This window comes from Dermacentor andersoni, chromosome 8, assembly GCF_023375885.2.
Source record: "Dermacentor andersoni chromosome 8, qqDerAnde1_hic_scaffold, whole genome shotgun sequence".
Taxonomy (NCBI): domain Eukaryota; kingdom Metazoa; phylum Arthropoda; class Arachnida; order Ixodida; family Ixodidae; genus Dermacentor; species Dermacentor andersoni.
Window position 1 is genome coordinate 121290289 of NC_092821.1, and position 26467 is coordinate 121316755.

At 44.3% G+C, this 26467-nt stretch overlaps 2 long non-coding RNA genes across 4 annotated transcripts in view; one reads left to right on the forward strand and one right to left on the reverse strand.

Annotated features, from left to right (window-relative positions):
- The window catches only part of LOC129384313 (uncharacterized), a 244243-nt gene that overhangs the window by 128057 nt on the left and 89719 nt on the right, over positions 1–26467 (forward strand). The gene's annotated exons all lie outside the window — the stretch shown is intronic.
- Positions 10449–22025, reverse strand: LOC126529080 (uncharacterized). Its single transcript, XR_007599110.3, has 4 exons — positions 21660–22025; positions 20102–20137; positions 17248–17452; positions 10449–14534 (listed from the first exon to the last, which is right to left on the reverse strand). It is a non-coding gene; the product is annotated as an uncharacterized lncRNA (long non-coding RNA).

Genomic DNA, 26467 nt, shown 5'->3' on the forward strand with positions numbered 1-26467 from the left:
TCTTCATTCCGTGGCGCATTAGAGGTTAACCCTTATGGGTCACCATCTGACGAAGGTGTTGAAGAGTGACAAAGGAGCGTTGACAGGACAGATGGAACTCGTTACCTATGGTTACCAGCTTTACCAAGAGTCGCTTCTGAGTTTGCTAGAAGATTGGAGAAATGCGCATGCATTGCGCGAACTTTCGCTAGGGGACTGACTCACGGTCTGAACAGTTGCCCAATGGTGGCCGCCTAAGGGCTACCGCGCGTTTGTCTATGACGTCATAAGCTGGACATGATATAGGGGGCGGGGCTCGAAAGGCTCAGGTGAGAGCAAACGACCTCTAATGCGAGATCGCGGCCTTCCTTCTGGGTAGAGCAGCGGCATAATATTTGGCTCGCAGGTTCATGGCATCATCGTCTACGGATGGCGAAGGTTACGACCCAGAGTGCCGTAAGTAATTTAATGGCTTTCTTGCAGGAGTTTCGTTTTCAGCAGGATACTGCGTCGTGACGTCACGAGGCACCGTGCGGGATCCGGACATTGCGCGACGTTCCGGCTCGCTCGACCGTCCGTTACGCTGCTACATCGGTCCTCATAATGAGTAGCAGTATACGAGGCAACCGAGCGCGCCGGAGATGCTGTCCAAACGCCTCAATGTCCTGCTCCACAACACTGTATTGTGACGTCACGACACAGCAACCTCCTGAAAGCGAAACCGAAACTGACTGTAAAAAAAAAGCTATTGTAATAAATTATTGAAAGCGATCAGATGCCCTGTGGCTATTTTTCGTTTAGCATTTGGAGCTTTAGGACATTCTCATTTAATGCACGAAACGAAATGGTCGAATGCGCATATCACGTGATGCACTCTAACCCTTTGGGGGAAAGGCCGAAGGCAGGAACGGAGACGCGCATACGCCACTTTCCTCGAACGTTAATTTCTACTCACGCACGTTCGCGGCATGTGCCTTAAATAAGAAGGAAAGAGAGAGAGAGAGAGAACGTACTCGCTCCTCTGAACGTGCAAGTGAAGAATTATGACAGCTCATATATGCACTGTCAGCGCACACTTGCTTCATACGGTGTGCGCGCACGCGTTCACGTGACCGCGAACACGGGCGAGCACCCTGCACGCGGAGCCCTGCGCGTGCTTTCTCCATTAGTCCGCACCCGTGCCGTGTATACACACTTCGTGCGCCGCCAATATGCGTTGCGCGCGTGCGTTGCGGCGAGCTACAGCGTGGGACCGTGCGTTCACGTTCCTCTGGATTCTCCCGAATGCGGCGCTCTCGAGTTCTGCCGCTTTCGGACGGAGGCTCGGTTGGGGAGGATCGATCTTGGGACCGGCTGGACTACGTGTGACACGTGCGTGTAAAGTCGGCGCGTAAAGTTTGCGGGACGTACGCGGCGTAGGTACCGCGAAAGAAGGACGAGTTTCGGCCCAGTTTTAGCATGCTACCGGAAAAAAGCGAAGCAACACTGTAATGGTCGTGTTCGCTACAGCCCCATTTCGTACACAGCAGGCGGAGAGGCTAGACTTCCCTCACTTCTTATGGAGACTAGACTAGATACTAGACTAGGAGACTCGACTAGCCTAGAGATTGGACTTCCCTCAGTACTTATGGAGACTCGACTAAAGACTAGACTAGGCTAGACTAGATACTATAGCTCCCTCACTGTTTATGGAGACTAGGCTAGGCCGGACTACGCTAGAGACTAGGCTTATTTCACTAGTTATGGAGACTAGACTTGAGACTAGAATAGGCTAGTCTAGAGACTAGGCTTGGTCACTACTTATGGAGAATAGACTAGAGAGTATACTAGAGACTACGCTAGACTAGGCTAGAGACTAGACTTCCCTCAATACTCGCATTCGTGGCCAAAAAATAGTGCGTCACATATGAAAGAAAGATATACGCATGCGTCCTGTAATTCGGCGCAACATTATGTCTTATACCTTTATATTGCAAAATATGATGCAATTAATACATGGAAGGCGTAGCTGATAGGAATATATTTACCATCGAACGAGCGGAGCGACAGATTTATGCGACCAGCCAGCCGCACCGCGATGGCTGCTGCGCTCACGAGCAAAGCGTCGCACACTGGAGGCACAAAGGTGCAGGAATAATATCTGATTCCACACAACCTTGCGTCCTCGAGCTGAGGCTGCAATACGCGTAGTACACGAATTTTCTTAATCATTTTTTTTAAATGTTGAAGCGTGACGAAGCCACAATAAGCTTGCGGGAAGTTAAATTTCCCGAAGCTCGAATACACGCGGTTTTCTTTCTCGTCAGCGCTCTACCGAAATGTCAAAAAAAAAAAAAGGTCGCGCACTCAACTGGGTTAACCGTGACCGAAGGGGCTATAGACCCTTTTCACAGCGATACCGTGGGCGCGCCGCCATGTTTGATCACGTGGTAACGCGTCCATTGCTTCAGCTAGTATTCTATAGGTCACTCTACCTCGGCTGCCTCCGTGTTTACAGTCGATGTGCATGACGCCTGGTGCGGCTCTAGCAAATCTCTGGGCGGATATCGCACATGGCGACTGTGTGATCGACACGTAACTTTGGCCACAGACTTCAGAGTACATGCCGACGCTTTCGGAGCTCATTACGCCTTGTCGAAAATGTGCGAGGAGCGTATATATGCGGTGCTTGTACTGCGGATACAAATGTTTTCCAAGCTGTTCAAGCTTTCCCGTTTCGAATTAAATTGGGATCAGTGCCTCTCGATCTTCGTTCTTTATTTGCCGATCACTCTGAAGCAGCGGCTTGTCATGTTTTTGACTCAGTGACGTTCCTTGGTGCGATCACTATATGGTTCGTATATTTCCTGCCTAATCACTCGCGAGTGTGCTCAGTTGCGGTAGATTTGTTCTTGCCGCATACAACGCTTGGAACGTAGATGTACTGCACTTTGTAACAGCTTGTAGCAAAGACACTGTCGCTGATCATTCGCTTAATCCGTGACCCGTCACGAAACGTTCAGCTTCGAACATTCGTGTTCTGTCGGTGCACATACCTCGTCACCAACGTTTCGGCCCCTTGATTCGAAAATGTGCCCATTCACTTGTTCTTGATGCGTGGGCGTAGGTTTAATTATAAATTGGGGCGGGTAGATGTGTAGGTAACGTGCGAGAAGCTTGTGGAAGGAAGCGGTGCTACTCGCTTTGTCACTGTGGAACGAGCGGTACTCACTCTGGCCGACCTTCCGGGGTTGAGGTCCTTTATTTGAAAGTTACCGATACAACGCTCGCGGATGAGCGATTCTTTTTTTTTTTTTATTCCTCGAGGAGAGCCGGAGTTCGCGAAGGGCCGGCAATTCAGACATTCCTGGTGCAGCAGCGGTCCATCAACTTGGCCACACAGATTCATTCCATTCCTTGATATGCCAGTGACTATTTTTGCTGCCAACAACTGCACGCGTCTTCCCTCTACATACTGCGTCAGCGATCACCCAGTTGCATTTCCGACAGCTGATGGCTCAGTAGCAGCTAGCGTCTATAGAAGTGCATAATGATTTCGCATTCGAGCGCTTTCGCTCGAGGGAACGTGCGATGGATGGATGGATGGATGGATGGATGGATGGATGGATGGATGGATGGATGGATGGATGGATGGATGGATGGATGGACGGATGGATGGATGGACGGATGGATGGATGGACGGATGGATGGATGGACGGATGGATGGATGGATGGATGGATGGACGGTCGGACGGACGGACGGATGGATGGATGGATGGATGGATGGATGGATGGATGGATGGATGGATGGATGGATGGATGGATGGACGGACGGACGGATGGATGTTATGAGCATCCCCTTTGGAACGGGGCGGTGGGTTGCGCCACCAAGTTCTTGTTATTTTACTGCCTAATGTCCTACCTATGTTAACAAAGAAAATGAAAAATGAAAATCACGATGAATTCCCACAACCAAAGTTTCTGAACCCCTATTGTGAACCATTGTTTTTGTTTTTGTACGCCTCCGTTGCTTGTCGTTTCCCTACTTTTCTTGCACCAATCTTCCAATTACCTCTAAGTAATCTCTATTGCAGATATGTTTATTTCCCCCCCTGTTCTCGCCGAACCCAAGGACTTCAAGGAGGCCAGCAGTGCCTAAATCGACCGCTGGGCAGATATATCTTCACATTCTAGTACATGCTCCATCGGTTCCATAGCTTTACCGCAGCAAGCGGTGCACCGCCGAAAGCGCCATCTTGTTCCTTTAAAGCAAACTAGTTCGCGAAAAGTGTCTCTGGGCAAACAGAGCGCAGAAACTTCGCGTGCTAAACAGCAGCGCCGTAACACACACCCTAGCGAGCGATGGAAACACTTTTCAGTAGCACATGCTGCGATTTCGCGTCGTCAGTTTGACCGCTCCTCTGGAACTACGCATGTGTTGAGATTGTGGCCTGACTGAGAAACGGCCTGCTTTTGAACATATGAGCGCATGCGCGATTGTCCAAGGCGCATGGATGTATTGCCAGAGCTTAGCTGGACGCATAGCGCTAAAGCAAAACATTGATGCTCTGAATTATCATCCAGAATATCGTACCATATTCATGGCCTCCCTATACTGGACGGTGTCAGAAATATTTCAACTGCACACTCAAAACTCTCGTAGCGCCTCCTAGCCAGCGCTGGTCCACCATAGGTGCCTCGATACCACACAACCGCAGGTGGCGCTGACATCGAGGCACCGTAGTGCACGCAGAACACTGGCGCCACATTTCCCCCTGGTGCTTCTTATACGAACAAACTCTGTACAGGCGCGCAAGAATTGCGCATTTGAGAGCGTTATCGCATCCTCTTGTTCTTCTCTTCCTCTTTTTAATGGAAGGGAAGCAAATTTCTTTTTTTCTTTTCCCCTTTGCCGAAATTACGTCGTCGAAACATATATATACCCACGCTTGGCAGTGCGCGCGTTTTCGAACATACAAATTGGGCCTCGGCACCACCGTTACAAATTCGGAAATTGAGCCTCGATTACGTCCCCCCTCCCCCCATATTTTGATATACCGTTGCCTCAGCCCTTACTGTACACATTTACCAAGCCGCAGCATCACCTCCAACTGCCGCCTGCCCAACCCACGATAGTCTCGCATTTCTCCGTGGCATTCGCTATAGCGAACTGGGCAGAGTTTGCAATGCAACACGTCCGAAAGCGCCCGAGGCGCTCTATACGACTTTTGTTAATCCGCGCGGCGCGCTCTCATCTCCTGACGTGGTCCAGTTTTCGCAACCCCCTCCCCCCCACGCTCTAACTCCGCCCCCCCCCCCCCCCCAACACACACACCGAACTGTCTCGATCGCTCGAGTGCCCACCACAACCGCGAGGAGGCGCTCGCTTCCAAACCGCGTTGCAGCATACGTGCTTCAGGTTCCTTTCACGCCTGCTTCCTTCCTTCAGTCTCTACCTATCTTTCTTCCTTTCCTTCTTTGCGAATAGGCGCGCGCATCCTTGTGTACGCATTCTTTTGCCGGCTTTCTTTCTTTCTTTCGTCTCATTCTCGCGGCGCTTCATTCTCTTTAAGTAGCCAAAACAACCAGCAGCGCTCGCTCAATCGGTCGCGCGCGCGCGTTCGACATTTGAGTCTAATCCGGTCAGGCATGATAATCGGCTCGCATCTGATTCCCAAATGGCGAGTCATCACGGCCAGCTTTACAGAAGAGACGCGCAGACAAAAATGAAAGAAAAAGAAGTCAGAGAAAAAGAAGGAAGAAAAAGAAGAGAAGAGAAAGAAGTGGAAGAAGTGAGCCGTGTCGGCATCATCACCGCCTCCCCTGGAGTTTGGCTTGAGTGTAAAAGGGGGGTTTAATCAAAAGTAAATCAGAGCGGTCCGTGAGGGGGAGGGGTGGCTTTGATGGGAAGAAGGATAGATGGAAGGAGCAAGCGACGGCCCCGACTGAGAAAGGGGAGGGAGGGGAGGGATCAACCGAGACGCAAGCGATAGGGATCGGCGGTGATTAATTCTCAACACCTCTTATTCTTGTAATTCGCCGTTCCCCTTCAACGTATGCGATGAACAGCTCGCGCTCTGGGAGCTCGTGGCCTGAATAGTGAATCGAACGAGCGTGCAAGCTATAATGCGGCAATGGCGGGCTTCTTTCTCTCTTTCTTTCTTTCTTTCTTTCTTTCTTTCTCGTGTGTTTTTTTGTTCCTTGCGGTTTCTTTAAGGGCCGAATTCGTCAGCAGTAATTTCCTTCTCAACGCTGTTTTTCCTTGTTCTTTAATTTATCTTCTTTCTTTTTGTTGTCTATCCATTCGGCTCTCCTCTTAAGCACGAGTCCACACGCGAAGCCTTCCTCGCACGCACGCATCAAGGAGGTGACGCGAAGTCTCGTCGCATGCGAGACTCGAAATGAGCACCGAGCCTGCATACGTAGCACATACGCACGCACGCACGCACGCTAAGAGACCGCGAGCGCGTGACAAAGGTTGCGCACGGCGTTAACTGTCCCAAGTCCTGTCCCACTTATACGTACTGACGCTCAACGTCCTAGATTGAATAAGCCCGTGGTTGTATCAAGCAGCAGCAGCAGGACACGTCAGCCGCCATTTTGTATGTGTGTGTGTGTGTGTGTGTGTGTGTGGAGGGGGGGGGGGGGGCTCGGCTTGTTTGCTGTGGACCACGTCCGTAGTAGGGCGCGCCTGTGCGCGATATTTAAGTGGCGCGATGTGTACAGTTTTGTGGACCTCATCAATCGTTCTTGCGTATGTGTTCCTCTGATTGTACAATGTAGCAAACCTTGATCTACATTTTCTTTTCTTTTTTTGCTCGGTCGCGAAGGATTGCGTCGTGGTCCGTCAGTTGCTCGCTCCGTCGTCGCGAGCACGCGAGATCCTGGCGGAGGCCTTTGACCCCCCAGAAGTGACTCATTGTGATACAGACGAGGTCTGCAGAGAGTCAGGTTAGGTTAAGGGACGGCAAAGTTTCCTCTAGATTGGAATGTAAGAGAAAATGCAGAAGGAAAAGTAACCGGAAGGGGGAGGCACCGAAAATCGAAGAACGTAGGCAGCTGTATACGACGTCTACGCTTTTAGTGACAATACGGACCAATGAGCAGTTGCAGAGCTGAAGCACAGCATTCGTAGTTCGTGTGACGCACGCTGCTGCGTGCTATCAAGATTCTCAGTTCAACTGTTGGTATTTTCGATATGGCTGCACTTTCTGCTCTAGTTCGAGGAGCTAGTGCAGCATTTTTTTTTTTTGTCCTCGATATTACGGTGCAGCCTCACCACGCTCTTCAATTTCACTTCAGTCAAGGCAACTTCTGCACAAAAGTTCGCATGCACCCGCCACTTTGGAAACGCAGGCATTCTGTGAGCTCTCAGCAGCAGACGACGTGATGCAGCACTATAGTATCGTGTGAGCTTTCGGTAGTAGATGACATGACGCAGCGCTACTGTATCAAGTGAGCTCTCGGTAGCAAATGACATGACGCAGCGGTAATAATCGTCTGAGCTCTCGGTAGCCGAGGACATGACGCAGCGCTGCAGTATCGAGTGAGCTCTCGGTAGCAAACGACAGGACGCAGCGCTATGGTATCGTGTGAGCGCTCGGCAGCAGATGACGTGACGCAGCACTATAGTATCGTGTGAACCCTTGGTAGCAAATGACATGACGCAGCGGTAATAATCGTCTGAGCTCTCGGTAGCCGAGGACATGACGCAGCGCTGCAGTATCGAGTGAGCTCTCGGTAGCAAACGACATGACGCAGCGCTAATAATCGTCTGAGCTCTCGGTAGTCGACGACATGACGTAGCGATCGTGGGAACTCGCGGTAGCAGATGACATGACGCAGCGTGTGCGGACGTAAACGTGCCGCAATTTGGTTACAGTAATTCATATAGCTGGCATACGAACTTGAGGTATACAAGTTGGGCACCCCAATAATTATGAGGGCGGGTTATTTAAGTCATCTGACGCGTTAAATTGCTTTCGATCGCATATGCTTATCTTGGAACACGTTCCTTGGCGAAAAAAAGAAACAAATACGTTATCACGCCCACCATTGCGTTCTCACGTCTTAGTAGTAACACGATAGCGATTATTGCGATAACTAAGAGAAAATACGCTCCCTTTTGATATGTGTACATTTGCAGAAAAGGTTCACGAGAGGCCCAAAGTTAGTTGATGGTAAGATGATTTATGGGCCCGAAGTTAGTTGATGGCTGCCAGATTGCATAAGCGTGTCGGCACAGGAGCCAAACGTTGTGCATATCACACTTGAAAGCAAAAACACTTCTCGAACCGCAAGGAGCAGCACCAACTCGAAAAGCGCCCGTAGAACGATGTGGCGATAACAGCAGACGATATACGACACAATGCGTCAAACGCGCGATATGCGCCGAGCAGACGACACGGCTTGCACTTTTCTATTCTTTTTTGTTTCTTCTTAAATAGACGTGCAACGCTTGTGCAGACACTGCACTCGAACTTTCTCAACTGGGACTGCACTTTGCTGCACCCGCGTGGTATCCCTTACAAAAAAAATTGTTGAAAGGTTATTGACATATCATTGTTCAACGTCAACAAATGACCTTGAAAGATCATCGAGGAATTGTTGAAACATCATTGAGGAAATTGTTGACAAGTGTTGATAATTGGCCCGCGACATTCACTGGAAACATCATTGTGGCCTCTCAATTTGAAAGATCATTGGCATATCGTTGAAACTATGGTGTACTTCAATGCTGAAAGCCCATTGAAGCATTGTTGAAGATGTGTTGTTTGTCAATGTTGAAACCCAATTGACGTATTGTTGAAATGTGTTGTTTGTCAATGTTGAAAGCCCATTGAAGCATTGTTGAAGCTCAAAATTAAAAGCCCATTGACGTTTTGTTGAAATGTGTTGTTCGTCAATATTGAAAGCCCATGGAAGAATTGTTGCAGATCTGTTGAACATCAACACAAATTATGTTGAAATCCCTTTATGCCCCACTGGGTATTTAGCAGTTTAAACCTGCACTTACCTTAAAATACTGCTGAGCTATGTTGCATATAATTACCTTTGATGTCACGTTGGTATGTTTGCTGTGAGAGGATAGGGATAAAATTTAAATACAGCCGTTTTGTATCGCAGGCCTCTGTCACCCTGGGCTCAAAACATGCTCCTAGATTGCCTGTAATAAAACATATTGCAAAACTGCTAGCAGTACTGTTATGCCACTTTTTTCAGTTGTCAGTGAATGGTCCTCCACAAAACCAAGAGTGCTGAACTGATGCAGACAAAAACCATTTTTCTAGGTGAACTGTTTATTTGTAACCAAACATCTGTGTAAATGTACAACCATTTGTAGTTTGAGAACATCAGAAACTTCTTAAAAACTATTGCACAGTACCAACTTCCTGCAGCTTGACACCATAACAAAATTGAATACTGAAGGTGTAGTATGTGTGGCCCTCAAGTAAAACACATTTCCCAAAAGAAATAAATTTAAAAAAATAAATACCTAAATAAATAAATGTAGAAGCAGACTGACATGACTGTCAATAAGAACACTCAAAAAAGGTACTTGCTTTCTCTATTAGGGAGCCAGTGGTACTATTACCATGGCACGATTTGCTTGAGCCCACAGCACTCAAATGAGATAAGTTTCATGGAATTTATTAAACACGGACTGTTGCAGCTAACATAATTCTAGATACAGAGTGCCAAACATTACTTGCATGAGAAATCAAGACACCATAGTCAGCTGATTAAGAAAAACTCAGTTCCTAATAAAGTTTTTACGAATTGTAGACGGTAATTTTACAAGGTGTATGCACTAAGAATGAACTTCCAGAATGACACCAGTAACGAGACACATGCCATCAAACTGGCTGTAGAAATGCACTGCTGTAGCACTTTTTTGTTAACAAAACGCACTGTTATGCATTGAAGCACAAAAGTAACCGGAATGCCCATGTATTTCTCTCACATTTATGAAAAAATCTCGCAACTGGTGTCATCCTGGAAATTAATTTCAAGTGAATATGTCTTTCAACCTCACTGGCTACAATTTGCAAACTGAAATATGTGCCGTGATGTTTAAGTGAATTAATAAATTTATGAGAATCAGTTTAATGTTTCCATTTCTTGTGCTAGTAATGTCCACCTCTGAATAATCCCGCTCAAGAACAAAAATTATGCTACCTGGCACAGACAACTTTAAAAAAATCTGTAAAACTGAAAAAGGACCACTGTACAATCCTTATTTGTTGGTTGAATGGTGTGTGCCAATTTCAGTAAACCTTACATACTTCTGAAATATGGCAATCACAATAAGTGATGCTTATGGTAGCAGTTTATTATGCTGCATTGCTGTTGCATGATACAGTTGCGTTTTCTGCCATGATAACGTTCCTGTGCAGGTCATTCCATATCAAGCGACTTATTCATATTTACTTCAGATTTTTATATGAAAAAAAAACTATTAGTGATGTGCTGGAATAAAACAAAGTTACTCCTTTTGTGAGTTCAATTTTATTCACTGTCACAAAAAAATAACGAAAGAATTCAGAAAAAGATATGGTTTCATGCAAACATGAAAGGCACATCATTGCCATTACCGGAGATTTTTTGTTGCATTTTAAATTTAAGCCGACTTATACCTATTAATTTTTACTCATGTATTTTAGATAGCAATAAACCATGTTTACAAAGCTATGTAAAATGCAGTTTTTACAGAACTCTGACAATGGCACAGATGCACTTGCAGGTGTGCGATTCCATGCCGAATCGACTAGTGTTTTTTTGACACCACACATATAGCTGAAACATAGCCATGTGTTTACTAGAGTTCAAAACTCGTTACCCACTTTTATTAATTTTTGCCAGATATTTTGTAGCATTTTGGTGACAGTTTAGTTTTCCTGCTCAGCTGAGCTAGAGGACATCAATCAACATTCTTTTTCAAATGCACATTGTATTGATCGAGGCCTTCAAATGGTGTGCGTGGAAATACGGTGAAGTGATGCAACTGCCAAAATAGCCAATTTTTCAAATATTTGAATACTTCGATTGCTTTTGGCACCGGCAAAAATGAGTCAAATTGCAATCCGTTAGATTTTTTTTCGTAACGAAAAATTCACAGGACAGAACTTAAATACAGAATGGTAGCCCAAGTGACATAGTATAGCAAAAAAATATGTGCAGCTTTGAAGGTTCAGCTGATCGCCTGTAAAAAAAAAAAAAAAAACAAATTCTAATCTTTTGCAAGAAGCTTCATGTTGAAGGAAAAAACAGCTTTCGTAGTTGGCCAAAAAATATGTGATACATTATTGGATAGCTCTACATGTCTGCTATGCATGTGTGAAGTTAAAGAAGGCATTATTTTTAAATGCGAGAAATTCTTTTTTGAAATTTTGTCAGCACCGTTTTTTCTCGGATGTGCGCACAGCTTGCCGGCTGGGAATGCGCACGACAAAGCTGGCTTTGTCTCCACACAGATGACAGAGAAGCGGTGTTAGGGTCTGCATTTTATTGCCAAGGGCCACATGCTCTAACGCAACGAGGCTTGTGTTTGGTGTGGGCCAGGTAAACCATACAGCCATTGCACATAAACTATCAATACGAGGTCTGTTAGAAAAGTATCTGACCTTTGGCTGAAGAAAAAAAAACTGGCATAACTGGAGCGTTGGAAACCTAATCACCCTCAAAGTAGTCTCCTTGGGACTCCAGTCACTTCTCCCAGCAGTGCTGCCATTGTTAGAAGCATTCCGAGAAGGCCTCTTTCCGAACGGAGTTTAGCTCAGCTGTCCTTGCAGCCATAATGTCTTCTCTTGTCTGAAATCGCGCTTCTTTCAATGGCCTCTTGATTTTGGGAAACAGCCAGAAGTCGCAGGCGGCCACACCAGGAGAGTAAGGAGCCTGTCGAACTACAGGAGTCTGGTTATTCGCCAAAAAAGTCTGAATCAAGTGCGAGAAAAGCATTGTCGTCATGGATGCGCCAATTTCCTGTTGACAACTTCGGTATCTTGCGCCACACAGCATCACATAGGCCATGCAGGACATCCCTGTAGTAGTCTTTAGTGATTGTTTGACCCTGTGGTGCGTACCCGTAGTGTACCACACTGCGGGAGTCAAAGAAAGCAGTCAGCAACACTTTAACGTTGATGCGCACTTAGCGGTCTTTGGTTGGTGACGTGGAATGCTTCCACTGTAATGACTGGGATTTGGTTTCCGGGTCGTAAACATACCCCCAAGACTTGTCACCAGTGATTATGGTGTTCATGAAGTTGGGGTCACTGTTTGTGGAATCCAGCATGTCTGTGAGACTTCAACACGAAGTTGCTTTAGCTCCACCATGAGCAGTTTGGGAACGAATTTCGGTGCAACTCTCTTCATGGCCAAATCTTCAGTGATAATGGAATGTGGATAAAATGTGCTGATGCCCACCTCTTCCACAATTTCTTGGATAGTCACACGACAGTCCCGCATCACCACGGGGTTCACTTCGGCAATGACCTGGTCATTTCGGCATGTTGATGGCCGACTGGAGCGTGGCTCGCTCTCCACCGATGCATGGCCAGCTTTAAACTGGTTGTACCACTCCTTAATCTGTGTGCTGCTCATAGCATAGTCACCAAAAGCAGTCTGAATCTTCGGAATGGTTCCCACTTGGCTGTCGCCCAGTTTCTGGCAAAATTTGATGCAGTAGCACTGCTCCAGTCACTCCGCCATTTTCCTTGCAATAAAAAACCAACGAGAGCACTGTGTACTACCTCATTCAAATGCTGCGTCCCAGCAAGTCACGCTATTGGCAGGCAGGAAAAAACTCGTGCATGCGCACAAAGGTTCAAGGGCAGCTGATGAAAACGCACTTGTTACATATTCATCAGGTGTTCGCAAAAAAAGGTCAAATACTTTTCTAACAGACCTCGTACGTATTAAATACGTGAGGGAATCCTGCAGTGCTAAAAGATATGGTTCGTGCAGTTTACAAAAAGAAACATCAGCTATTATGTAGACAGTAAATCCAGAAAGAGCGCTGATATTGTTTATACAAAGCATTTTAAAGGGCATGTCGCAGTGCAATGCAACATAGAGGGAGCAGGACACTTTGTGCCCTGCTCCCTGAAGCCCAATGACGATGCAAGTAGAAAACACCTTCATAATTAGGACTGAAAACCTACATGAGTACGAACAAATTCTTGTGGTGTTGTTTGCTACCACTGTTTTAGAGCCGGAACATGCTCATCTACAAAAGTCATATGTGCCATGTTTAGTCTGATGTGGTCAGACACCATTGGCAACCACTTCTTGTGTTCATGTTAAAAAAATACGAATTGAGACTGCAGCTGCAGCGCTAGACGTCACCTGCCTTCGCAATGATAAAAAAGGCAGTCAGTTTGTTGAATAGTTCTTGTGGCTAATTATATTAACAATATTTCCTTACTAGATGACATGGCTTCATATATTTATGCTATATTTATGCTGTATGTGTGATCCACAAATCAACATTATAAAAAATAATTTATCGCACTTAAACAATAATACCTTTTTGTTACTTGTCACATGTATAGCAGACATGTAGGGCTGTGTAACGATGGCCGGCATATACTTTTGTGCCAACCACCAAAGCTAATTTTTTTATCTTCAACACGAAGCTTCTTGCAAAAAAATTTGAACTTTACAGTTTTTTTAGCTGATGAACTGAACCTCCAAGGCTTGAAATATTTTGCAGCTATCCCAAGTCAACCAGTCTGATTTTATATTTATTTTGTGCCTTCTGTATTTCCCTACGTTAGAAGAAAATTCAAGCTTTGCAAATTTTGGCACTCACACCACTTCAGTCTCTTGACATGAACACCATCTGAATATTTGATCATACAATTTCCCTTTCAGAAGAAACGTGTATCAGTGCCTTCTAGCTTAGCTGGGCAAGAACAATAAATTTTTGCCAAAGTTCAAAAAAATTTTTGCGAAGGAAAATAAATGGGGAGCAAGAGTTTGGAGCTTAAACTATATCTGTGATGGTCAAAAAAACGTTGGTTGGTTGCCCTGGAATGACTCAAGTGTATGTACGAAAGCAAATTTTCTCATTGTACCTACTCAAAATCAAGCAAACTTGAAATGGTTTGCCATAATGGAACAGTTCTTGACAAAATTGGGTGGTTTGGCATGAAATGGCTTAAGATACTTAAAAAATATATTAATAAGGAAACACTTTCCTTACTAGAACCATATCAAAAACTAACATAAAAATGTAGTGAACTATAACAAAGCACAGCACTTGTATTCTGGATTGAGCAATCCAATGTGGACTTCTCAGGAGACTAGCATAATTAACATAAATAAAATTAACATAAAAATGTGAAGGCATAGAAAGGCACAACATTTGTAAGCTCATTTGAGAAATCCAAATTGGGCCCTTCAGGAGACTAACACAGAACATAAAAATGTCGAGAGTTACAAAAGCACAACACTTGTGTTTTGGTTTGAGCTGTCCAACTTGGGCTCTTGAGAGGTTATTGGTCCCATGCGAGAAGCGACGCCACAGTTCTTTACATAGGGCATGTTGGTACCAGGCAATTTGCAACACGTGAAGCCTGCAAAAACAAGAAGCCAGAACAAGTTTTAAAAAGCAACTTCCACATGCAAAAGAATGGCATGCAATCTGCCCTCGTTATAACGAAATTGATTTATGTATTTGTGTTGCTTTAGTCCAACTTTCCACGGGTACAGCTTTACAGCATGACCATTTAAATTTATTCAGTGCGGCACAGGACTCCACTAAGTGTCAAATGCAGGAAAGGGCAAAGAGGAACAAAACACTGTAGCAAAATAACTTTATGAATATCCTCAATGTCAAAGATGTGAGTTTTGCTTGCTGAGAAACGAAATGGTGAAACAAATTCACGTCGTTCATAAATAAACCTGAACTGACAACTAAAATTATTTCTTGTAACTTTCATAATTAAAATTTGCTGCACTTCACTGTGCTTTTCCATGCTCCAAATACAATACTGTCATGTCACTACAACTGAGTGTAGCTTCATTTGATGTTAGGTTTCCTGAGTTCACATGCAATCGGAATGTACTTCTCACCTTACAATGACTTAAGACTTTCTACATTAAAGAAGACACTGCTTACAGTGAAGTATGTTTTCTGCCTCGACGACTGAATTACTGTTCTAATGAGGATTCCGTGTAGTGCACCAAGCTGCTTAGCATGACACATGCAGAATGTGACAGAGACGAAGAAATGCCGTCTTTTAAGAGCCATATGCGATAGGACTGACTTCTTTAACCCTTTTAGGGTTCACTGCCGTACATCTGTGGCTGTGATGGAACGTTCTGAAAAAAATTTGCCTTTTCAGAACAAAGTGTTGCCTAGCATCCCACTGGAGGTGCTGCAACCTTCTGAGACTTCTAGTAAATATTCTTATAGTGCTGTCGCTCCTTGGGTTTCTCCAAAACTGATTTTTCACCTAGCTCCTTGGTGTCTGTCATTGCAGTAATTTGGGAGTGTTGCCACAAGTTTTTTGTAAGTTTCATTACACAAAAAAATTATGCTGCTTTATCCTGCATAAAAAAATAAAACATGTAAAACTGCAAATACTGAAATGGTATTGCCACTTTATTGTTATTTAAAAATATTATTTACCAGTTTATTTTTTCGGAATGTCACTCTGAAGAACTTAAATCTGCAAAAAAAATATTAAGGGTGCGCGAAAAGTGATTTTTGAGGCTGAACCGAATAATGCTAGAAGCAAATCAAATAATGGATAGTTTCTGAATAATGAACAGCTGATATCACAATTAATGTAAGATGAGGCTCACATCCTAGTATTATTAAAGTTAGCAAGTTTCTGTCATTGTTATGTTATGAAAAGCTGTTTATTAAAAGCACAAATGGAGCAGCAGAAAGTTTCTTCACATGCACAGGACTCTTCAGTACGCATAAATGATTGCTGTACAGCCTCTCAAGTACAGCTACTGAAGTAACGTAGCCTGGTCTGCTATTACAAGTTGTTACGTTTTATGTCTACACTATGTTATTGGAGGTGAAAATTTACCGTACTTTGGCTCAAATTTCATGTTTCATTGGTGTTTCGAAATATTAGAATACTCGCATTTACAAATAGTGACCATTCAAAGACTAAATTGAATAGGACACTATTCAATTCGAAAGTTTTGAGCATTTGCACACCACAAAAAATATATAACTCCTAAATTAGAGAGGCATATTTCTCCCCAAAATGTGATCCTCAACGGGCTAAACAAGAGCGACAGAAAAGCCCATTTATCTTTTTGATTAATTTAAGCCCATAATCTACTTGGCAATGGTTCATAATAACCCTGTTAACAGGTAGGTGAAGTAAGGAAGCAGGAATCAATTCTAACAATTTCAGAATGGGAGTAGTGGACATGTCCGATGGTCTGTAAGAAGCTTTATACATTAGGCCCCAAGAGCCTATTCTCAATTTATTGAAGTATATGGGGAAAAGCCACATAAATATTTTTTTCATATCTTAGAATACACATAAATATTTTTTTCATATCTTAGAATACAAAGTGATAAAGTGTGCGTTAATAAATACGAGTCATAGGTTAAGTGCTTAGAATGAGTAAGCGCCCACTAAACATAGTACTGTTGACAGCAATGCTTCCAACTCTGTCCCTGTTGTTTCTTTGATTGAAACAACCAAAAGAAAATTGCCACACCACTCAGGTTCCCTCTGCTAAAAGGCTGCTGTCTGGCATCACATGGACCTCCTTCAATATAGGAGCAACCTTAATTCGATGTGGTCTGTTAAAATTGGTGAAACTACTGTTTCACATCTCAGAACCTGGAGAGCTGTTTTGACTTCTGTAATTTGGTGAACATGCTCCTGCTCGAGCTGAGCAGTAACCACACTTGAGCATACCTTCTCCGCAATTCGCGTATTAGAATAACATTTTCAGGCTAACTAAACATGTCCTCCATGCCAATAGATTTGGAGCGTGCTTCACAGACAACTATTCCTTGCAATGACAGCCAAGTAACACTGCTAATGCGCAAATGCAGCTCATTTTATGTGGTGGAGCCACTAAAAACTTTCAGCAGTGAAGGCAGCTTTTAAATTTCAGAAGCATTTGAGTATGGCGGCATTACGCACTTAAGATCGTACGAACAGTCATTCCAAATAGTAGGCTATTGTCGCATACAACTGCACACACGGGCTACTTGAAAGTCGTTTGTTATGCCAATGGCAAGTTCATAATTTTAGAAAAAATGGGAATGTAAAAATGCAACCAGAAAGGATATATGGTACTTGCCTATAACAGCACTGACCCTGGTGGGGTCAAGAGCCTTTTTTGCCCCTTGGTGTTATTTCCAAAGCCCAAATGGCCCATGAGCTCCTCCTCTGTGAACACATGGTGAAGCAAGGCCCTTGCAAACTTTCCTGGTCCACCATGGCAGGCCATGGTAAACTGTGCCAGGATAACCTTCTCAATGTGCACTCCTTCAACCTATGTGAACCTGCATGTTTAAGTAAATGTTAGCAAAACAGTTTTAAGCCTTTCAAGCACATTCACACAACAGCCCTACTGCAAATACATTACAAAAGTACCTGTTGCAAATCTAGATTGCTAAACTTGACTTCTTACAAGCTTCTTATGCTGTCTGGACGCCACATGTTTCAGAAAAACAATCCAGCACAAACAAGAATAATAAACCAAAGTATCCAAACATCTAGTACTTGAAAAAGGGGAGTACCAGCGAAACACAAATGACACGCACACAAGGAAACGGCATTAGACACGGACGGACGTTGGGACGGACCAGCGTCCGTCCCTGTCTAACGCCTTTTACGTGTGTGCGCGTCCTTTGTTTTGCTGGTACCCCCCTTTTTCAAGTTCATCACGCACCAACTGGCCCAAGAGCTTGCGCTAATGCACATCTAGTACTATTTATTGTGATTACCATTCTTAGGATACTTCATATTTTCAGGTGTTTGTCTCTATTTTCCCATCCATTTGTGTCAATAGGTAGTCCATGGTCTAATGGGGAGATTGGGCTGCTATGTTAAGGGAAGAGTTCAAAATCAACCGTTGGAACAACTTGGGTGACTGGGTATGCGACCCTGGGCATATGCCACTTTTCAATGAATCTCCTTCCCGCTATCTTGGGCAACTGCTGCTGCTTGTGTTGGCAAGCAGCATTAAGAGCTCAAAGAGGGACATGATTGTCGATCATTACTAAGATTACCACTACACGTCACGTTAGCTTGCTGTGCTGCAGAAGTAATATGTGAGATTCCACTCCACTGTATGAAATGTACATAAGCTGCAAGGACAGTATGTGCCAACCACCACCTCAATTAAATTAATCGACTAGCAAAGCACAGGCTGCACAAGATCACGGAGTGAACTCAGAAGTTTGTGGACAGTCAGTTGATGTTCATGTCAGGGACCTCTAGGGAAACTCAGTCATTTCCTCGATGTGCATCATCGTGCCGTCATACATTGTATTACAATTCTGTCTGTCTCGTTGTACCACCGTTCTAATAGTCATCACGTATCACCACAATTCAAAATATAAATAGACACTTATATCTACTGTTTATTTAATCTTTATGGAGAATACTTTGAGCATGAGTTTTTGCAAAGATCATGAATTCTACAGCTTAAAGGAGCACTAAAGCAAAATTAAATTAATTAAATTCGGGCGTTTTAAGTGCCAAAACGACAATCTGATGTTTAGGCACGCCTTAGTGGGGAACTCTGGACTAATTTTTACCAAATCAGGCTGCAAGGTACCTGGGCAGTTTTGTCTTTCACCTCCATCAAAATGCGGCTGTTTGATCCTGTGACCTCGTGCTTAGCGGAGCTGTGCCAACACCCCTAAGCAACTACGACATGAAAGCACTAAAGAGAAAAATTATTTTAGATGTATCTGTACATGACCTTCCTACTATTCAAGAGATTCACTCATACCGTGACAAGAGGCTGAGTAAACTGTAAAAGCAGCAAGAGGAAAGATTGGTGGCAGTGCTGCCTTGAAGTTACCACACCCGCTTGCTGTGACGTCATGGATTTTGATGATGTCTGTTGAGGTGTAGCAATTTTTTTTACAAATAAAGATGTTCTTCATCGTATTCCAAAAACCCAAAATAAAAAGCGTCAGGAACTTTTACAGAACCAACACAGCCCAAGTTTGAAAAAATACTTGGAATCCATGATGTGACAGTGAGGTGTCAGCACAAAGATTTTGGGGCGATACTCAGAAAATTGAACTTTGAGCTTTATTTTCTCTAATAATCAAACAACTACCAAGAAAGTTACAGAAGTAGTTATTTAACACGACGCTTTATTTTAAATTCATTTAAGGTGTCATTAGTGTCCCCTTAATACAAAACAAGGAATGCACTTGGCTGCGTAATAGGTTAACATGCATCACTGGTTCTCATTAAGGTAGGATTATCAGTATAGCAAAGGGCATGCACTGGCTGCTCCAGAGGGGAGCCCTTCCACTTCCCCTCAACCTCCCAATTTCCAATTTCTTTATGAGCAGTGATGCAATTTCTGTATCTTAACGAGACATAATGCCAAGGAGATTAAAAATGCCATGCTGGCTACAGCATGTGGTGACCGGCACTTCACACCGTCCAGCTCGGCATCAATATTTTTGGAATTTGGCCCTTGAAATGCAGAAAGCCCCGATCGCTGCTCGTTCTTCAGCCAACTTTCTCAAAGGGTGCTGCTGTTCTGGTTTGATACCTCTAGCTGTGCACTGCTGTATGACATAGGTCATAATACCTTCGTTCTGGTAAAACTAGAAAGATGTGCACTCATGCAGACCACTAATGTCCACACTAAGTTTCTGAACGCCCCTCTCATATCAGGCATATACACTGAAAAAGGCACATTCCGCGTTTAATATGTTCACAAGTGACAATGAAATTCACTCCCAGTCCCAGTGCAGTTGCAAAGTCTTTAAGCTGAGTGCTTAAAGGCACCATGTCTCCTAATGAAGGCACTCTGCACCAATTGATCACTGGAGCAAATGCGTTGCAGTTGCATCAGCAATGTTGTTGTTTTTTCTGCTTCCTGCAATACATTTTCACGGTATCACTGTATTTGATCATCGTGACGCTACAGAATGGATGGCCAAAGAATTCACTTTTACCGTTCCAGCTGGGGCCTCTCCCAGCTCATTTTGAATCTGAAAAAAGATGTCACTATTAAAACGTGAAGCCACGATGCAGCAAAAGCGACAATCAAAAGAGCTACATGGACCATTAGGCTGACATAAATGGACGGATACACATGACTAGTCATTGAATACACTTAAGTGTGGCCGCTCTTGCCAATGGCAGTGTGAGCTTGTCAAAAAATTTATTTCACATTCCTCTAGTTACTTTAAACATTATTTCCACGCATCTACTTAACTGTTATGGCCACATATTAAACGCAGCTCCTTCATATAAAACCAGTGTTACATTCCTTTACTCCCCGTCTACCTGATGCTACTGAAGTTTTGCTTACTCTCAAAGAAAGAATTTCACAGAACTGCTCTTTCGACAAAGCATTATTCCAAGCTTGTGGCAAAGCGCCGTGATTTAGTTCACAACGATGCGCTCCCCTTTCAATCTGTTCACTCTATAGTGCTCTGATTCAAAGCAAAAATTGCTTTTCGACATAACTAGCTACTTCTATGGTCACAAGAAACAATGCTAATTATTGATGTTTATGTTGCCGATAACGTATACATGCCGCCTCGAAGCACAGTGGGACGACAACGCAGATATGCCAGGCATCTCGTTCCTTTACTGATTTTAAAACTATTGTTAAATCAGTTACTGAAGTGCGAAAAGCTGCAATTTCACGAAATTACATTATTTTGAATGTTGTAGGACCTGGAGTGCCATGAAATCTGCCTTTCCGTGAATGCAAAGAGCGCCTACGCGAAGCCGTTTGGGCGAAGCACTCGATGGCGACGAACGGAGAAGATGAAAAAATAAAGTTGAATGCGCGCGACCTGGGGGAAAACAAAACGCACGCGGTTGGCAAGGCGTATAACTCGATGATTTCGCAGCACTCTGTGGCATCACCCCTATTGTATCTCACGTATCGCATGTACACCCTTGAAATTCTTTATTATTATTGCGCGACAGCCTCCTCTGTGTTTTCCGATCGCGCGAACATCGGCCGCACGGCGTGTCAGATAGTGGCCTTGAAGCACCGCGGAGTCACTCGATCCTGAAGGGAACAGCGCAACAGAATACACTTTCGCCAATCCCACCGCACCCCCCCCCCCCCCCTTTTGCTGAAAGCTCGCTCACACGCCTTGTACTAGCGTGGCGCAAACGAAATATCTTCGATTACAGTACAGATCGGATGGTTTCACGTCGCATTGTTTTGCGCTCATTAATAAGGCTAACTCAATCGGTGCTCGAACACCGTATCAGAAATCATGGCGTACAACATGCCCTGTTTTAGGTGGCACCACATAGCTGCCTTACGTCACCACAAGCGGAGTGTAAAGTTAAACCAGGACAAAACTCCACGTTATCTACCACAAATCTAGTGCTGTACAACCCATTCTCGCAACGGAAGGATAGTACTAGGAATGAAAACTAGAAAAGAGGCGCGCGGAAGACACGCACAAGCGCTGAAATCATTTCCCCGCTTCCGTTCACCGCGTCGCAATGGACGAACAAGGGGAATTCGAAACACTCGCTCACCCTTGATGTCGCTGAGTCGGAGGCGATCATGGCGATCTTCGAGGCAACAAGTCCATAAAAAGCGAGCAACACGCAGGAATATTCCAAAGATGTCACAGCGAAGCACACAAAGAACACAGAAAATGCAGGAAACTCTCAAGCTAACGGCTTGCACGAACTCGCCGGAATGCGCCAAACATCAACAGCAGCAAACGCGCAATCATACATGTACACTCATACAAATACACGCTTATATTATCATAAATTGTACCATTGGATAACAAATTATGTAATTTCATGTTATTACTGAACAATTGTTGCGATTTGCAAGTGTATAAAAGTTTTTTGCTTCGCTTCTTTGATGAACTACTTTCTTTAGCGCAGTAAAGCAGTGCACCGGCCGGAGCTAATGGCATGCGCGGAAAAAGGCGCCAAATTCAAACGTCACAAACGCCGCGCTAATTTGTGCGCGCACAGTTTTCGTCGTTTGGATTTAAAAAAAAAGAAGTAATGCGTGCCGCAACCATGCGAACTGAACTATTGACCAGAAAAGTACAGAAACGTCGCTGTTTGTGCTTCTTATTTCGACGTCATGGCAAACTGCGGGCGGTCTGTCGTCCCATTCTTTAAACATTTGTGCGTGTGCTCCTGCGCTGTGCGATTTGTCACCGAGAACGTATAGCAGCGCAGATTGTGCTTGGTGGCCGAGCAGATTCCGAACACATTCGCCAGCACCCCGTCTAGGTCACAGAAAAGAATTTGGCCTCCATGTGAAATATGAGCACCATGTCGTACATATCGGCCAAGCTTTTCGTTTCGTTCTGTATAGCGCGCTAACGGGTAAGCGAAACGCACTCTGTAAAAACGATGTTCACTCCTTTCTCCGCCGCACCCACCGTGGTGGCATAGTGGCTGAGCTGTTGCTCTACTAACCCGAGTGCTTGGGATCTAATGCCGGCCGCGGCGGCTGCATTTCGATTGGGGTGAAATGCAAAAACGACCGTGTACTGTGCGTTCGGTGCAGGTTAAAGGACCCCAGATGGCAAAAATAAATATGGCGTTTCTTACTACGGTGCGGCTCATAATCAAAGCGTGGTTTTGGCACGTCAAACCCCAGACTTGAATTTTGTTAACGTTCTCCGCCACCTTGACCATATTTAACATGGAGGCATGCAATGCCGTTTCCTAATTAACACACAGCCAGGGCACTGGCCCCTTATAATGGACGCCGATGGAAATGCAGGATGCGTCCAATCATCGGGTGTTTGTCACTGCTTGTAGGGACGTTTGTCTTCTGAAACTGCATATATATATATATTTATGCAGGGTGTTTCTGCTAACTTTAGGCCGAGTGTAAACTCTATGACGACGCGACTAAATGCATGTTGCTCCCTTTGGTATGTAGCGTGTCGCGCTATTTGTGTATTTTTGCTTAATTAGCTATTTAGTCAAGCATAATTAACCAACTTCTGAAGCAAGGAAGTTAGGAAAGAAATTCCAATTAGAAAGTTGCAGAGCTGTTGGCAACACGTCCGAATAAACAGTTTCTGTCTTTCTATCTGTTAAGTATTATTGTTTTTCACCTTACTGCGGATGCTCGCGAAATAGAAAAAGCACCACGTGACATATGCCCGCCTGCGAGTCGTGATTGCACTGCTCCTAAGCCTTCTGCGCACAAACGAAAACATACCATTTAACCGGTGTGAACACCCGTCTGCTTATCGCCATCATGAACCGCAGCGAGGGAAGCACGTCGCTGGCGCCAATACCACAGCCAACGCCTTCGTCACTGCCCTGTCGCCTTTTAAGCGGCAACACACCCTGCTCGATGGTATGCTCGTTTGGGAGCGCTGCAAGCACGGCGCGCAAGCGGATATGTCAGGTGATATTTTTTCTATTTCACGGGCATCCGCAGTAAGCTGAAAAACACTAACACTTAATAGATAGAAAGTGAGAAATTGCCTAATAGGACGTTTTGCAAAGTGCTCTAGAGCTTTCTAATTAGAATTTTTCGCCTAACTTTGTTCCTTCAGAATGGCTAATTTTCTTGACTAATTAACTACTTAGGAAAAATACAAGAATAGCGTGACACGTACAAGAGTGAGCAACATGCATTTGGTCGCATCGTCTTATGGTGCATCGGCATATTTTTAAACTCTGAGTAAAGTTAGCTGAAACACGTGTATATACGTCTATGGTTCAAGTAACGTGAAACAACACCCTGTATATATGCAATGGTGATCAAGTGATCAGTAAACCAACATATATGTGCAAAAGACGCACACATACATATGTGCGTGTGTTTTTCACATGTACTTCGAAACTCAATATTGCTTGTGACTCAATTTTATTCAACAATAAGTTAACAGCATTTAGTCAACGACTTTATTGTTGGAAACTACTCAACAATGGTTCAATAGTCAATACTATTCAACAATATGTCAAGAGAATTTAGTCAATGACTTTATTGTTGAAAACTACTCAATATTGGCTCAATAATACTCAATACTATTCAACAATATATCAACAGAATTTAGTCAACGACTTTATTGTTGGAAACTACTCAACAATGGCTCAATAATACTCAATACTATTCAACAATATATCAAGAGAATTTAGTCAATGACCTCATTGTTGAAAACTGCTCAACAATCGCTCAATAATACTCAATACTATTCAACAATATACCAACAGAATTTAGTCAACGACTTTTTTGTTGTGAACTGCCCAACAACTTTACTGTTGAATTATTGCCTGTGGTTTCAATAATTGTTGAGGTATTGTTGAAAGGCTATTGAGTCAACAATTCGTCAACAATATGCCAACAACTTTTCAACAGTCATTTTCATAAGGGATAGCTAACGGAACTAGCGCACAAAGTGCAGCCAAATCGAGAAGACCATTTGCTGCGCTCCTTAGTGGCGTCAGACGCTTGATGACGTACAGAGCGAATGTCCATCAGTGTACGAAACCTTAGGTCTAGGAGCGCTAGCCAGCGCCACTCGTGGCCATGGTCGCGGATGCAGAACATCCTGCTGAACAGGATAGGCGGCGTGAACTTAGGAGCAGGCAACCGACCAACAAACCTTCGTATGTGCTACACCAAGGCATCAAGGCCGACAGAGTCGAGGCCCTCGGTATGCAATAAGCAAGTGTAGAATCAGGGGAACCGAAGTGCTCTATCTTTTGTTAGTTACAACCAGATGAAGGCAACAGGCATTGCTCCTCGTGGCATCGCATACTTTTTCGGCAAATACTCGGCACTGGTTAATCGTTTGCATTGTAATAAATATAAAAGGAGGTTGCATGTGGGGCCTCTCAGCTGACCTTAGCCAAGCTGTTCATCGGAACAAAAGAAAAGGATTTGAAGAACACAGTGCAAATACGATTTTAAGACCTATTTTGTTCGCTCGTCACGTCTCGGACGACCGAACATGGCAAAGGTATTATCACTCTATTTGGCACCGTCTTTTTTAAATCTCTTTTTTTCGTTCGACAGCTTGGCTAAGGTTAGCTGGGACACATGGTATAGTACGTGCTGTGATAGTCAAAGAACGACCGACGACTCTATGAAAGTTTTCCTGAATGAAAATCGAAGAAATCAGTGACGTCAGCCTGACTGGGGCTGTTTCGTGGTTAGAACATGATATTCAAGGACGGGAAACTTCCTTCATTTGCTTTCGATAAATAAACGCCTGCTTCAGAAGAAAGGCCAAATAGAGTCTTAAGAATATTCTACCTGCTTAAGGGTACACGGTCCTTGAGACTTCCTTTTTTTATTACCTTTACTAGAGGTTTCAAGATTCGGCCGATTACAGAGTCTTGTATGCAGATTTCAAATATGCCTTCCCCTTACGCTGACTTATCGTTGCTCTTCGGCGTCTCTTGCAGTTTTTATAATTTTATCAATCAATAAATCAATCAATCGATGAATCAATAACTTCGCGGTTCTGTCAAGCGGCGCAAATCAGGCTAGTGAAAGTATATATTATCATAACAAAGATAGGTCATGGAACGATCGATGCTCATAATGTAGGCAAAGATCCAGCCCAATGCGGGAACCGCCGGACGCGAAGCTTCCGGACGGCTTCCATCACACGCTGAACGCCGAAAAGCTGTGCACGGTCTCGCACTGTAGGTAGAATTGCAGGCACGGGTTAATATTGAACGAGAAGTTCAAAACGTAAGGCCCGAAGCCTACATCGATCCCCTGCAAAGATATATGATCGATTGCACCTCACAATCGAGAGTTTCCGCACTGTCTACGCCGTGACGTCATCAATTTCGACGGTGCCTCGTCCGACTACATTGGCCACATTGCCTTCCAAAGAAGACAAACACTGAACCTAGCAAGTTTCAGGAACATCTACTGAGTCACAGCGACCAAAATACGAAAGCTTACTTTGAATTCTTACATGTCACACCGACGTACGGGAGCTGGGATTTCGGCGCGAAATGAAGGAAAAGACAGAGACGAAATGGAACTTCGAACGTTAATTTTTCTCCTCTAATAAACAGCCTCTCGCCGCAAAATTAGCGATGATAGACTTTTGAAAGACTGCTTTATCAGTCTAATAAACTGATTTATAGAGCCTCTCCTTAGCGCCCCCTTATTATTTCCCATTAATGTCGCTTAGAAGCCACGAGTGTGTCGGGGAGCGTATATTTTGTTCCTCGACACCTGACTGGCGTTCACAGCGTCCCCTGGGGCGCCGCCTCACAAATGCGCAGGAATCCGCCTTCCACGGCGTCGAACGCGGCCCCAAGATGGCCGCATCCCTGCTTTTCATACGCGTATAACTCTCGTGTGTGCGTACGCAGCGCGGTTC